This window comes from Pseudochaenichthys georgianus, chromosome 13 (assembly GCF_902827115.2).
Source record: "Pseudochaenichthys georgianus chromosome 13, fPseGeo1.2, whole genome shotgun sequence".
Taxonomy (NCBI): Eukaryota; Metazoa; Chordata; class Actinopteri; order Perciformes; family Channichthyidae; genus Pseudochaenichthys; species Pseudochaenichthys georgianus.
The window spans coordinates 17,362,788-17,378,367 of NC_047515.1; the positions used below are offsets into that span (position 1 = coordinate 17,362,788).

Below are 15,580 nucleotides of genomic sequence, written 5' to 3' on the forward strand. Positions count from 1 at the left end.
CAGGTCACAAGTGTCCAAGAATCAAGTCTGAAAGCATCATATGCTGTCTCACTCCAGCTTGCCAAAGCAAAGAAGCCACTTTCAGAAGGAGAGTTGGTGAAAACATGCGCGATTGAGATGGCTAACGCCTTTGGAAATGAGAAAATGGCTAAACATTTTGAAACTGTGTCCCTCTCCCGACGCACAGTGACTCGCAGGATTTTTGACATTCAAAGTCATGTGGAGGGAAAGCTGAAATAAATCATGTCTGACTGTTCATACTTTTCGTTAGCGTTAGATGAGAGTACAGACGTTACCGATGTTAGCCAGCTACTGGTGTACGCAAGATCAATAAATGCGTCATTTGATGTACACGAGGAACTATTAAAACTTGTACCACTGCACGGCACAACAAAGGGATCGGACATTTTCGAGGCAGTGAAGGGTGTTGTCAGCGAATATGGTGGATTTGACAAGCTATCTGCCGTTGTTACTGATGGGGCTCCATCAATGCAAGGAAGGCGCACTGGCTTCGCTGGACTTCTCCGTCAAAGTGGTGTGGATTGCCCGATACTGCACTGCATCATACACCAGGAGGCCCTCTGTGCAAAGAATCTGAACTTCACACATGTCATGGATGTGGTAACAAAAGTTACCAATCTGATTCGGGGGGGGGGACAACCCTGTCTCCTAAAAATTACGTTCCCACAGAACTAAACTGCATTCTCAATTACGTTTAGCTAGAAACGTATTTTCTCCCACGTTACGTTAGTTATGAACGTATCTCAAATACGTTTATTTTCTACATATCTTCTAGAAACGTATTTTCTCCCAGGTTACGTTAGTTATGAACGTATCTCAAATACATTTATTTTCTACATATCTTCTAGAAGCCAACACACTCTCACTCCCTAAGCGTCCAATAGCGACGTTTGGTCAGTGTCCGTGGCGTCCAATTGTGACGCTCCTAGGCTCCTTCAGCGTCATAAAGGGACGCAAATAGCTTTCAACTGATTGCAATGTATTCCCATCTGCGTCGGGATTTGACGCTCATGGAAGCACGGCATTCGTTTATGCCGGCTGCCCTTAAAGGCAATGTGAGCATCCATTCCCATTGGATAACGGAGAATTTTACACCCGGAAGTAAGTACTCCTCTTACTGTCGATTGATTTTACAGTGATATCTGCACTACTCATCGACTAAAAAACACCAGATTATCCTTGTTAATTACACAACATTGATTGGTTTAAATTGTGTGCAATGCTTTTGTATTTTTCCCCTTCGATTCGGAGAAACAAATATGTTTTCTGAGTAAAGGATGGCAGAAGACACTACACTACCCAGAATCCCCAGCTATCGTTTGGCCTACACCATGTGCTCTGTTTGACAAACCCCGTTTTTTTCACCATTCATTCCGATGGCTGGCGTCTATGTCACGTGATCTTCAAATTTCTCCCTGCAGAAAAAGAAAACATGGCCGAAATTCGTTTTATTCTCGTGGAAAATGTCTATTTTAAAGTTAGTTTGGCCATTAAAATGCGTTTTGATGTCATTTGATGCGAGAAATATGAGTTGTTATTTCTGATTATGTGTGCAGTGGATGTACATGATCTTTAGTTTGCTAGTTATTACGAAGATTACTTCAGGAAATCGCGACGTTTTCATTGTTACCAAGGTGGTTGCTAGGGACGCTGCTATCGATATTATTTCTGTTATGTTGTGTAACTGTTTAATGGTGTTATCTGTATTGCTACCCCCTTCCCCGTCAATGTATAGTGTTGGTCCACAGCCTAAACATATTAGTTTAACAAAATCCGCATCTAAAGATAGCCTACGTTATTTCCCCCCTGTGCAATTCCAGTCTCACATGTCAGAGCACATCGTCATTAACAAATACCGGAAACAGACCAAAATAATAATAATACCTTATTCCGAGTGTGCTTGCTTTTCTCTTTGAAAGTCATCACATAACGGCATTGTAATACACGGTTCGGCTGCATTACATATTACATATCTGCCGTAATTCTGTATTTATAGAGCCCTGATGAGAAGACAAACATGAGGAACTGAAAACGTGACGTGGATCATAAATATATCAGCCATTAAACAACATCTTACATTTCTTTTCACACAATACGTCTCCTTGCAGTATCAGCACTAATTCGGCTCACTTTTATATTTGATCCAATTGGTAGATAGGCTGTATTTACACCATAAAGGTGCACAGATGATATAAAGGGACACCTGGTGGTTAAAGCATGTTATTGAATTTCAATATTTTTATTATTAGATATTAAAACGATCCCTATAAAGTATATTCATTACTCGTTATTCTCTACTAATAGTTAAGTAAAGACTGTATATAATGACTATTTTGCACATCCCTTTCAAGATTTCAAGATTTTCTAAGGTTTATTGACATATGATATCATATAGGCCTACACAACTGTGGTGTAGTTCTGCACTGAATGAAAAACTTGGGTTGCAGGTTCCTCAATAGTGCATTACAAGTCATCTATCAATATTTGTGCATGCCTCCAGCAATGTTAACTATGTTGAAGCACTTATTTTAACTGATATTATACATAATGTATTACACTCCTATAAGATGTATGTAGATATTTCATCTCCGGCCTTGTCAGGTATTGAACAATCAATAAATAAAGAACACAGAATTGTTGAATATAAAACACAGAATTTATGTGATTATACTAAATGATTTTCAAATAAACACAACTGCATATTTAACTGTTACACATGCTGATGTAACGCAAATGTTCCAACTTGGGATCAATAAAGTATATCTTATCTTAAGCTGATCGATGGCTACTGCCATATTTGCAAAATGTGCCTCTGAACCTTGACAAGTGCATGTTTCAGGCTTATCAATTAATGTAATGTAATGTTATCACAGGGGTCACACACACCAGCTGTTAAATAAAGCTTTTCTGACCTTAGCTGGCATGTGGGTATATATATTAATACTGCCCATAATGGGCACAAGCAATTTTCACCCATTTATTAATTATATGTTTTAAATGTGAGTGTTTCCTGTCCCCTAACCCTCCAGGGATGTACACAGTTTAATACTGTCAACTTCTTATTATGGGAAATACGAAAACGTCTTTTAAAACTACAATTCCCAGTAGAGACGTGCCATAGAGAACATGTTGCGAAACAGAATAGCCAGCATGTGTAGTTCTGGGGACGGGGTGGGGGAGGGGGGACGCGGTGGACCCGTTCAAATCCAGTTTTGGACAGTCTGCCGTGGTTCCATCCCATTTCAAGTGCTGTTCGAGAATCGGCTTAACCCTCGGAGCACACTCTCCAATCACAGAGCTTGAGGACTATCACGGTTTGTCAAGAGCACATGGTGTAGTCCAAACGATAGCTGGGGATTATGGGTAGTGTAGTGTCTTCTGCCATCCTTTACTCCTGGGAATGGACGCTCACATTACCTTTAAGGGCAGCCGACATAAACGAATGCCGTGCTTCCATGAGCGTCAAATCCCGACGCAGATGGGAATACATTTGCAATCAGTTGAAAGCTATTTGCGTCCCTTTATGACGCTGAAGGAGCCTAGGAGCGTCACAATTGGACGCCACGGACACTGACCAAACGTCGCTATTGGACGCTTAGGGAGTGAGAGTGTGTTGATTTTCTTCCACGTTACGTTAGTTATGAATGTAACTTAAATACGTTTATTTTCTACATATCTTTGCCATTTATTGTCTTGCTTATAATAATGATAATTAGTTATTTATAAATATCATTTTAGAGCACACCTTTGAAATCGACAATCGGGCTTGATATATGGTTACATTACAATCAGTAGGCGAGGCTGTAATTTCGCCAGCTGTTACTCCGATGAGCGAGGCAGAACATAATAGTTTTAACATGCCAAAAAGCTGCTGTGTCGTTTATTGCACCTCAAACATTAAAACAAATCCAGAGTTACGTGTTTCTGTACTTCCTCTAAGAAGAAAGGACAATAACAGAAGAGCTCTGTGGCTTCAGGCTTGATCGCCGTTCAAATGACAGCGCTGGTTTCCCCAAAAGTGGGCGGGGCTGTAAAGTGAAGTAGATTTACTCTCATCTATTATTCAAAACCATTCTATTTATTCTAACGTAAATTACATGCCAGTGTTTTATCTTTTATTTATTTGTTTTTATTTTAAATCGTATAATGTCGGACTTTTTTTCCGTCTCAGAGCCTCAAAATACTGAAATCTGTATTTTTTTAAAATCTTTTCCTTCTAATTTATTATTCTTTTCTAAATAACACACTGTTATTTACTCAACAATAACACACAATTATCCTTGTTTTTATTTATTCATTTAATTCTATAATCTTGGGCTTTTTAGCCGTAAATAAAGTCACCGGAAACAGACGGGACATTTTGAGCGATACACACCACAAACCCACTAAACTGATTACCCAAGATCCTCAGCTTGAAGCTTGTTGATTGGATGTTTTAGCCGCAATGCACGCTGGGATATGGTGTTGATATGATATGGAGATATGATATCCGACAACGAAAAATAAAATAATACCTAATTTAGAGTGTGCTTGCTTTTCTCTTTGGAAGTCATCACATAAAGGCATTGTAATACACGGTTCGGCTGCATTAAATATTACACATCTGCCGTAATTCTTTATTTATAGAGAGAGACAAACAGGAGAACTGCTGCCAAAACTGAATACTTGACGTGGATCATAAATATATCAACAATTAAACAACATCTTCAATTTCTTTTCACAAAATACGTCTCCTTGCAGTATCAATAGTAATTCGGCTCACTTTTATATTTGATCCAATTGGTATATAGGTTATATTTACACCATAACGGTGCACAGCTGATAGAAAAGGACTTGTAGTTTTTAAAGATATTACTGATTTTCTTTGAATATAAGAATCTAAATACTGAGTTGAGAGAATAGTCAGGGGATTTGGGTGATGGGAGACACATCTATGGAATCACAATTTCAATAGCTTACTATTAAATTACGGATAGCCTATGCCTTTCAGTCTGTGATGTTTTACAAATCAGATATTAATGTGTAGAAGTAAAACAAGAGAAATAGTATAGCAATATCCTGTAAAATTATGTAAAAACATGAATAAAACTACACATCTTCAGATGTTATACATAAGTGTCTACACTAATAATACAAAGTTATTATTAGTATGCTGTGTGTACCTTGTGTGCACCGCCTAGTGGTTAAAGCATGTTATTGAATTATTTTTGTTGAATAATGTTATTTGATCAAAACAATATTAAGAGTACATACTTTCATAGGGGGAAAGTAGAAGGTCAATGATAGAAATATAGAATATAAAAAGTCAAGAAGATACTAAGTGATCTCTACAATAAAACAGTTTAGTGCTGGATGTACAAAGATATTAATAGGAGGATGTGCAAAACAGAAAAACGAATTGAAAACACACATATTGATAGATGTCTGTTGAGGAACCTGCGACCCAAGTTGTGTATAAGATCAATACACCTTAGAAAACCTTGAAATCTTGAAAGGGATATGCAAAATAGCAATTATACAGTTTTTAATTAACTATTAGTAGAGAATAACGAGTAATGAATATACTTTATAAAGATCTGCAGATAAATGTTTAGTCTTCTCAAGCACCAACTATCAAATATCTCTCCTGATTGTTGGCACTTGACAATCACATTCCCTGAATTGTATTCAGGTGTAACTAAAGTCTGCTTTAAGGGTTGTTTATATTCCACATCATTAATCAGAATCTGCAAAGTAACTAAACTAAATGTAGTGGAGTAAAAATACCAGGTTAACCTCTGAATTGTAGTGGAGTAGAATAACAAAGTAACTAGAGCTGTCGTGTGGGTATATATTAATGCTGCCCATTATGGATACAAGCGATTTTCACCCATTTAGTAATTACATGTTTTAAATGTGTACACACCAATGTGTTTCCTATCGCCTAAACCTCCAGGGCTGTACACAGTTTAATACTGTCAACTTCTACATTTGGGAAAAACGTCTTTTAAAGAGACGTGCCATAGAGAACATGTTGCGAAACACAATAGCCAGCATGTGTAGTTCTGGTGGGGCGTTCGAGTCCAGTTTTGAATAGTCTGCCGTGGTTTCGTTCCATTTCAAAGAGCTTGACGCTCGGCGTAACCTTGGCGCAACATCACGGGGTTTGTCAACGGGACTGTAGTCCCAAACGATAGCTGGGGATTATGGGTAGTGTAGTGTCTTCGGCCATCCTAAATCTCGAAATGTCCCGTCTGTTTCTGGTGACTTTATTTACGGCTAAAAAGCATGCTAAAATGCCCAAGATAATAGAATTAAACAAATAAATAAAAACAAGGATAATTGTGTGCTATTGTTGAGTAAATAACAGTGTGTTATTTAGAAAAGAATAACAAATTAGAAGGAAGAGATTTTAAAAAATACTAGGGCTGTCAAGTTAACGCGTTAATAACGCGTTAACGCAAAAAAAAATTAACGCCACTAATTATTTTAACGCGATTAACGCATGTGTATTTTTTGTCCTCGGCCGCCCCGTAGTTTCAGAGCGCATCGAGTTTAAAATACCATCTACAAGCTGATGCTGACAGCCCCGCTCCTGCCGCCTGCTTGTGGCAGACCACACTTCCACGCTCACCGGCAGGCACCGACTGGCCATCGGGAGGACCGGGAGGGTGTGTGTGGCCCGAGCGAGTGAGAGAGAGACCTTACGTGCATTACCGTACCGCAGTGTGAACGCGGCTATTGTTGTTGTGAGCATCGGGTGCTAGCTAGCTGCGCTAACGGATATAAGGAGCTGTTTAAATGAAAACAGAGGAGCACCCTATCCGCACAACTGCGCCGAGCACTTGACTTGATGCAGGAAGCAGACAGCGGGACGTTATGGTACGAGAAGTCAGCACACTCATGATTGCAGCAACATGAGTGCAGCGTCCAGGCAGCTCCCGTTCGAGCATATGCCTTGAGTTGCACATAGCTCCAACGATCACACACACACACACACACACACACACACACACACACACACACACACACACACACACATGCACACACACACACCATTTGTATTGAATGAGAGAGGTTCCAGGTTGTTGTGTTTAATATTCATGAGAATATTTGTCATTGTTCAAATGATAATAAACATTAGCATAAAGCATATTTGTCCACTCATATGTTGATAAGAGTATTAAAAACTTGAAAAATATTCCTCTAAGGTACATTTAGAACAGATAAAAAATGTGCGATTAATTTGCGATTAATCGCGATTAACTATGGACAATCATGCGATTAATCGCGATTAAATATTTTAATCGACTGACAGCCCTAAAAAATACAGATTTCAGTATTTTGAATCTCTAAACCCCATTTCTTTTCCTCAAAGACGACAAAAAAAGTCCGACATTATACGATTTAAAATAAAAACAAATAAATAAAAAGATAAAACACTGGCATGTAATACGTTAGAATAAATAGAATGGTTTTGAATAATAGATGACAGTAAAATCTACTTCACTTTACAGCCCCGCCCACTTTTGGGGAAACCAACGCTGTCATTTGAACGGCGATCAAGCCTGAAGCCACAGAGCTCTTCTGTTACTGTCCTTTCTTCTTAGAGGAAGTACAGAAACACGTAACTCTGGATTTGTTTTAATGTTTGAGGTGCAATGAACGACACAGCAGCTTTTTGTCATGTTAAAACTATTATGTTCTGCCTCGCACATGAGAGTAACAGCTGGCGAAATTACAGCCTCGCCTACTGATTTTAATTTAACCATATATCGAGCCCGATTGTCGATTTCAAAGGTGTGCTCTAAAATGATATTTATAAATGACTATTATCATTATTATAAGCAAGACAATAAATGGCAAAGATATGTAGAAAATAAACGTATTTCAGATACGTTCATAAGGAACGTAACCTGGGAGAAAACATGTTTCTAGAAGATATGTAGAAAATAAACGTATTTGAGATACGTTCATAACTAACGTAACGTGGGAGTAAATACGTTTCTAGCTAAACGTAATTGAGAATGCAGTTTAGTTCTGTGGGAACAGCATGGTGTCCAGAGGGCTGCAGAGACTTCAGGGAGAAACCTCCGTGTGATGGACGTCCTGTCTGTTGGTTTGGAGAGGACTGAGGGTCTTTCCTCCGCGAGGAGGACCAGGGCTGATGGAGGAGCCCATGCTGGGCATAGCTGATACCAACTGCACAGGCCTAGTCTGTCACTTTATTTGACTAAATGTGTTTACTTATACATTTAATAGGTTTACACCTTCTGTCCATATGTGCTTTTTATTTAAAACATTTGATTAACTTTTGGTTCACATTTCAATAAATTGTATTTGCACTCCTTTGTCCATTATTCTTACTGAAAATGTTAGATTACACATTCACATCTGACTGAAGATTGGCCCCATTTATTTGTGACGTTGCAAAACAAGGTACATGTTGTGAAGCTCATAAAGTGAGGCAAATAGAAATAATCAGCTGATGGAGTGTAGATGTGGAAATAGCTGCATTCGATCAGCTGACTGTTTTTACAATAAAAGTAGTTTCTTAGTGAATGTCCTGTACTGGTCTTAAAATCTCATAACATCAGCTTTTAATGTTCCTCTTGGATGTTCTTCTTGACCCTCAGAGAAGGAGAAAATGTCGTGTCTTTCAGGCATGTCCTTTCCTAACAAAAATGACAGGAAACATAAAACATATTATTACAGAACAAGTGTGTTATTTATGAAAGCGGTGTGTTTGTGTGTTTAGGGGCTGTAGATATAATTATTTTGTAATTGTAATGTTTTTTTTTTTATTTCAACAATGAGCTACAAAGACAATCAGATTATGAATGAACAGTATGAAGCTCATCAACATTGAAATATATGTTATTATCAAAATAATATTTAACTGTTACAAAACATAGTGCAACTGTAGAAGCTTGCTCTGTTGTCTCACTGAAAGAATAACTTTTACCACGTTTTTACAGACAATATTGAGAGATAAATAGTAGCAGTTCTCACTATGTGTTAAATATCTTTGCCTTCAATACATTAAATTAGAAAGCTGACAAAGTCATATTGCTAAATGTAACTTTTTGCATGGAAAAAACCCTCAACTTAACTGATGTGTAGGTGATCTAGTATTTAGTATTGTTTAATGGAATGTATATCAGTGTATTCAAGTCAATACTTCATTCATTTAAACCAATATCTTTCTTGATTCTTTGTACAGTATGAAAAAAGAGTCTTTGTACCTGAGCTGAAGTTCACTGCTGTGAGGAGTCCAGTTATGTCTCTCACTCTCTGGTCCAGCCTGTCTGCATCACCTGGACACCTTAAACCAGGGGTGGGGAACCTCCGGCCCCCGGGCCGTATACGGCCCGCGAGACCATTTGGTGTGGCCCTCGAGGTAATTTATAAACACACGCAAAAAAGAAAAAAATTAAAGAAATCTAGACCGCAACATAATTAAACAAGCGAGTGCCTGTTTTTCCTGGCCAAGGTCAGGGTCCTTGAACACAACACAAGCCTAACGTGTCATCACGTGGTATATGTCTCGTCTGACAGGGGTGCAGTTCTGACGGAGAGCACCAGAACGCAGCTCCGCTCCAGCACTTCCAAAAATTGCAGTACACATAATATAAGGAGCCGTACACATGCTGCAGTTTTTGCGTGTCTGTGTCTTTAGTTGAAAGCGCAGTGGTGATCTGTCATACTGATCATACGGTCAATAACGGTGTTGTTATTAGCATCTGGTTAGCTAGCTATGCTAACGAATATAAGAAGCTTTTTCTTCAACCAGTGAGGTAAAGGCACATCTTTATATGATCATTATAGTTATAAAAAAAATAAGAGAATAAAGTAAACAGGTATAACATACTATACGACAGTAAATAACAGTTGTTATTAATAAACAAGAATACAGTTTGAAAGGAGTGATTTGTAAAATATCCATAAAGAAAAAGAAAATCTGTTTACAGTTCTGTTTCATGGGTGCTGAGAGATGTTTCCATAGATCTCCTAATGTTGCTCTCAAAGTGCACCAGATTGATGCTTTCAACTTCAACATTTAAAAAAAAATCTTCGCGGACCCCCCTAGAGGAGGTTAGGTCCCCCCCACTTAAATCATGTTCACAATCACATGGATAGGAGTCTAAATACATTGGCACACATCTTGTGTCCATATCTTTCTGTTTGGGTGGTCATGCCACAACCGTGCACGTGCATGCATGAGTGAGTCATGGCAAGATATCTGGATTCAGAGGTTGCTTTTTCTTTGCACAGAATGAAAGAAAGGTGAAATGAGTGGGCTGTGATTTTAGTATTTTTAAGCAGAGGTAAATAATTTGTACGGCCCTCGGAGGATGTTGAAAACATTGAAATGGCCCTTGAGAGGAAAAAGGTTCCCCACCCCTGCCTTAAAGTTAAACAAACAGATACATATGTAAAGTACCATGTGTACAAACAATATAACTGATTCTCTTCTGTTGGATTGTGTATTGTCCGAGTCAGGGTCCTTTTTATGTTACTGTAACTTTGGAAGTTGTGTTACCAATACTTACTGTTTATTTGATACCCATTTGGTAATGCAATTAATAAAAAAAATAAGGTTTGGGTTCGTTCTTCAGATGACTGTGACGTTAACGTGTAAGCTCGATAATGAACTCCAGCTCAACCAACCATATTGTAATATCTAAGTAATCATCTTTAAATATGACATTAATAATTGTAATATACACACATCTTATTGTGAGGTTGATTTCACATAACTACTTCGACATTAGCTTGTCTACATACTTGAGCATAGCCAATTTAAATTAACCTTAGATGCATACAGTTCTACCTACATAATACAATATCTCTAAGTTACAAGGATGTAACCTTATTTTATCAACCTCAAACAGAAGCAGTTTGTTCAACAGTATTATCCCACTTAACACTTGTCTATTTCGTTTTAACCTTTATATATACAGTCTATGATTTTAACTTGGAGGCTACGATTACAATCGTTAGCACCGATGTAGCTACCACTAACTTACATGCTAACCCAAGCCTTACCATTCATTACGTAGCTGATTAAAATCATTAACACATAAATAAAGCACTCAAATTTCACTTACCGCATTCATGCACCGTCCGTTTTAACCGCAGAGCGAGTCACAATAGTCCGATATATAAGCATGAAGAACAAACAACCACGGCCGGCTACAAGTTGTGTTTCCTGGATGAGCTGAGCAGGCAGAGTCCCTGTAGCTAGCTTCACGGAGCAGCTAGCAGAGAGACAAGAAGCTAACAGCGGCAGGCACTTGACAGAGCCGTCACTCAATGTGACCACGCCCTAATTTATGCACACACTTTAAGACCTAATATAAATAAAAGGGTTGCGTTAGAAAACAGATCCATAATCATGAAGGTGGAATCTAACTATATCGATAATAAAAATGTATGGAGCCAGGGGTAGAAACATGTTTTTTTCTGCTGTAAAGTTGGGCATTTTAACATTGGGGTCTATGGAAATTGCTCCTTTCTGCAGCCATCGCCTATCGGCCAATATATGAACTGCAGTGTGTGACACTTCCGTATTGGCTTCCCGGCTCTACCCCACAGTTTGCCGCTTGACTGTGACACATTGAGGGATCCACACTTTCTCTGTGACATGGCCTTTCTCACTGATATAAGTGGACATCTCAATTGCTTGAATGTCCGGTTGCAAGGCAAAGATCTATGAAGGTAGATATGGTGCAAAATGCGAGAGCGTGAAAACCGGATGTGAGCACTTGCAGAAAAAAAATCTGTGCTTGTGTGCATACATTTACACTTGTATAAAATATCCACGTAACTGTGAACCAAATGTACACTTGTATAAAATATCCACGTAACTGTGAATCAAATGTACACTTGTAAAAAATATCCACGTAACTGTGAACCAAATTTGAAGTCACAGAAGAAAAAAAAATGTTTTGTAGCTTGTAGGAAAAAAATGAACTTTGAGATGAAATGTTCACTTGCAGAAAAATACACATTTTTTAAATATATTTTCCATTACAACTGCAACTTTATTTATTACAACCTCTCAAATCAGTCATTACAACTTGACGAATCTGCTCTGTGGCAGTATAAATCGACGAATCTGCGGTCTTGACTTTTGCTACACTTCTTGCGATAAATGTGTCGCAAAAGTAATTTTCACCTGTAGATGTGGGGGAGGGAGGGGGGTTGGAGCGAAGGGGCGGAGCTATCAGAAGGACGAGGCTCGGGTGACTGGAGACTGCGGGGCTAACGGTTCGTGTCGCTCCCAGTCCGCTGACATGGCGCATCAATCAACGGTACATTTTGGCCCATTACTTGCCCAGTATTACTTTGAATATTATTATTGTGATTGAGGATTAAATCCGCTTTGAAGACCACCGTTTTATATCGTGCAGTTTAGCGGCAAAATAACGTCAGTTAGCCAGCTAACGATAGCTTTGTTGAGTTTATTCTAGCTAAACAAGTAGTGGTTGTCGTCTATACAGCAGTAATTCATATATTATAGCCTACTGCTTTGGCACTAATGGTTGATAACCGTTTATGAAAATAAAACCAATTGAACTGTACTGAAATAATGACAAGTTTTATAATTGTCTTGGGCTCCTGCTGTGTTTTTAAAGCCTTTGTAAATTATCCATGCTATTTTCTATTTAGAACGAAGACTTCAGAATCTTAAAATCCCTTAACGTTTGTATGCAATTGTGCTAAATTCAACTCTGGAATCAAGCAAATATTAATATGTTTGCATGACATTAGTTATTTATATTTTGCCATCACTGAACTATACGTTTAATACATTTAAGTCAAGCTAAGGTACATGTGTTACATGTGTACAGCTAGTTAGTGCTCTTACCGATGCCTCCTCCAAACAGCATAATAACCAGACCATTAAAACTAAGTACCAGTTCTAGATCCTTGACTTTAGACAAACAATTCAAAAGACAACATGTATTTAAAGACCAATCTTTATTTGAAGGTGCCTCTTAACCTGAGATATTAGTTATACAGTAATAGTATTGACAAATATGTTTCTTATTGTCTCTAAAGCATTTATTATTTTCATTTTTCCCCTCTCATATTCAGTGTGGACGGATTGAGACAGCGTGGTGTCCAGAGGGCTGCAGAGACTTCAGGGAGAAACCTCCGTGTGATGGACGTCCTGTCTGTTTGTTTGGAGAGGACTGAGGGTCTTTCCTCAGCGAGGAAGACCAGGCCTGATGGAGGAGCCCATGCTGGGCAAAGCTGATACCAACTGCACAGGCCTAGTCTGTCACGTTATTTGACTAAATGTGTTTACTTATACATTTAATAGGTTTACACCTTCTGTCCATATGTGCTTTTTATTTAAAACATTTGATTAACTTTTGGTTCACATTTCAATAAACTGTATTTGTATTTGCACTCCTTTTGTCCATTATTCTTACTGAAAATGTTAGATTACACATTCACATCTGACTGAAGATTGGCCCCATTTATTTGTGACGTTGCAAACTCTGCGGTACACACAAGCGATGTGAAGCTCATAAAGTGAGGCAAATAGAAATAATCAGCTGATGGAGTGTAGATGTGGAAATAGGTGCATTCGATCAGCTGACTATGTTTTTCGCCACACTTTATAAGCCTGACTATAACCACCCCTTCTCTGAGGTGCAGGCAGTGTCACAAACAAATGATGGTCCTGATAGACTACAAAAATATTCGGTGTGCAGATCTTTGTTTTCACAATAAAAGTAGTTTCTTAGTGAATGTCTTGTACTGGTCTTAAAATCTCATAACTTCAGCTTTTAATGTTCCTCTTGGATGTTCTTCTTGACCCTCAGAGAAGGAGAAGATGTCGTGTCTTTCGGGAATGTCCTTTCATAACAAAAATTACAGGAAACATAAAACATTATTGCAGAACAAGTGTGTTATTTATGAAAGAGGTGTGTTTGTGTGTTATGGGGCTGTTGATATAATTATTTTTTAATTGTAATTAGATTATGAATGAACAGTATGAAATTCATCAACATTGAAATATATGTTATTATCAAAATAATATTTAACTGTTATCAAAACATAGTGCAACTGTAGAAGCTTGCTCTGTTGTCTCACTGAAAGAATAACTTTTACCACGTTTTTTACAGACAATATTGAGAGATAAATAGTAGCAGTTCTCACTATGTGTTAAATATCTTTGCCTTCAATACATTAAATTAGAAAACTGACAAAGTCATATTGCTTGTTAACATCTAAATGTGACTCTTTTTTTTGGTTTATATGTATGTAATCTGCGCGACTTGCACGTCCACCACATCTCCACGTGCAGTGCTGCATAAACATGGCTGAGTCAGCGATAACTCTCGAGGGGTGGAGGTATGCCCATTATTTTGAGTTCATCCGAAGAATAGACAGGAATGTGACGGTGAGGTGCAAACTGTGTCCAGGCCAGAAGCTGTTATCCACTGCTGTAAACACCACGTCAAACCTCAACAAGCACCTGCAAAGAACACATGCTAAAGTGGAGCTACCGCACACGCTATTTGTTGTTTGTTTATATCACGTAGTTCTTCTTCTCTGTCTTCCGGTTGTTGCCTGTTTTGAATGACGAATACACACTACCGCCGCCTGCTGGTAAGGAGAGTTATTGCCACTCACGCATGCGCAGTTCGTACGTGCTCGGCTGAAGTCTTTGCGGTGTCTGGTTCCAGTGCAACACATGGCCAACACGCAGGAGAACACGCCGACGCAATAGAGTGAGCAGAGATAGACTGCGCAAAAATATACAGATAGCAGGAGACAGAGGACAGCCACGGTCAGATAGCAGGAGACAGAGAACAGCCATGGTCAGATAGCAGGAGACAGAGGACAGCCACGGTCAGATAGCAGGAGACAGAGGACAGCCATGGTCAGATAGGAAAACATTCAGGATCTGGATTAGTTTTACGCGACAATGGAAACTGAACTAAAGAGAACATTTGAAACTTTAGCAGTCTGCGTGATCTGCCTGCAGGGAGGGGCGGGCCGGCCCTGCGAGTAAAGTAACGAGTAAAGTAACGAGTTACTTTATGTAGAGAGTAACGAAGTAGTGTAATATATTACTTTTTTAAAGTAATATGTAATATATTACTTTTTTTAGTAACGACCCCATCTCTGCTGAAATGTTACATTTATGATTTGTAGTTCAAGACCATGGACAATGCAGCTTCCTTGCATTGACAATTCTCTGTGCTGAATTTCCTTTGTCTCATTTTTAATGTTGTGACCTGTCTGGTTTAAATGAGTGTGTTGCTGCTTTGATGAAGCCTAATTTGATAACGTTTCAAATTAATTTCTGAAATATTTCGTTAATAAATATTTCATGAGTAATATAGTTGTCTTTGTCACATTTTATTTGGCATTAGTAAATAATTATGCACATTTACAGATATTTTACATGATACGAGTGATAACACGTGTTATAACGGCTATTTTGCACAATAGGTGTGCCTTGAGATTTTTACTTGTCCTTTGGTGTGCCTTGGGCACAAAAAGTTTGGGAACCAATAGACTACAACCACTACTTGTTTAGCTAGCATACACT

At 38.5% G+C, this 15,580-nt stretch overlaps 1 long non-coding RNA gene across 1 annotated transcript; it reads right to left on the reverse strand.

Moving 5' to 3' along the window:
- Positions 1–8,583: 8,583 nt before the first annotated feature.
- LOC139434973 (uncharacterized) lies at positions 8,584–9,347 on the reverse strand. The gene is made up of 2 exons (XR_011644253.1): positions 9,246–9,347; positions 8,584–8,675 (listed from the first exon to the last, which is right to left on the reverse strand). It is a non-coding gene; the product is annotated as an uncharacterized lncRNA (long non-coding RNA).
- Positions 9,348–15,580: the final 6,233 nt, after the last annotated feature.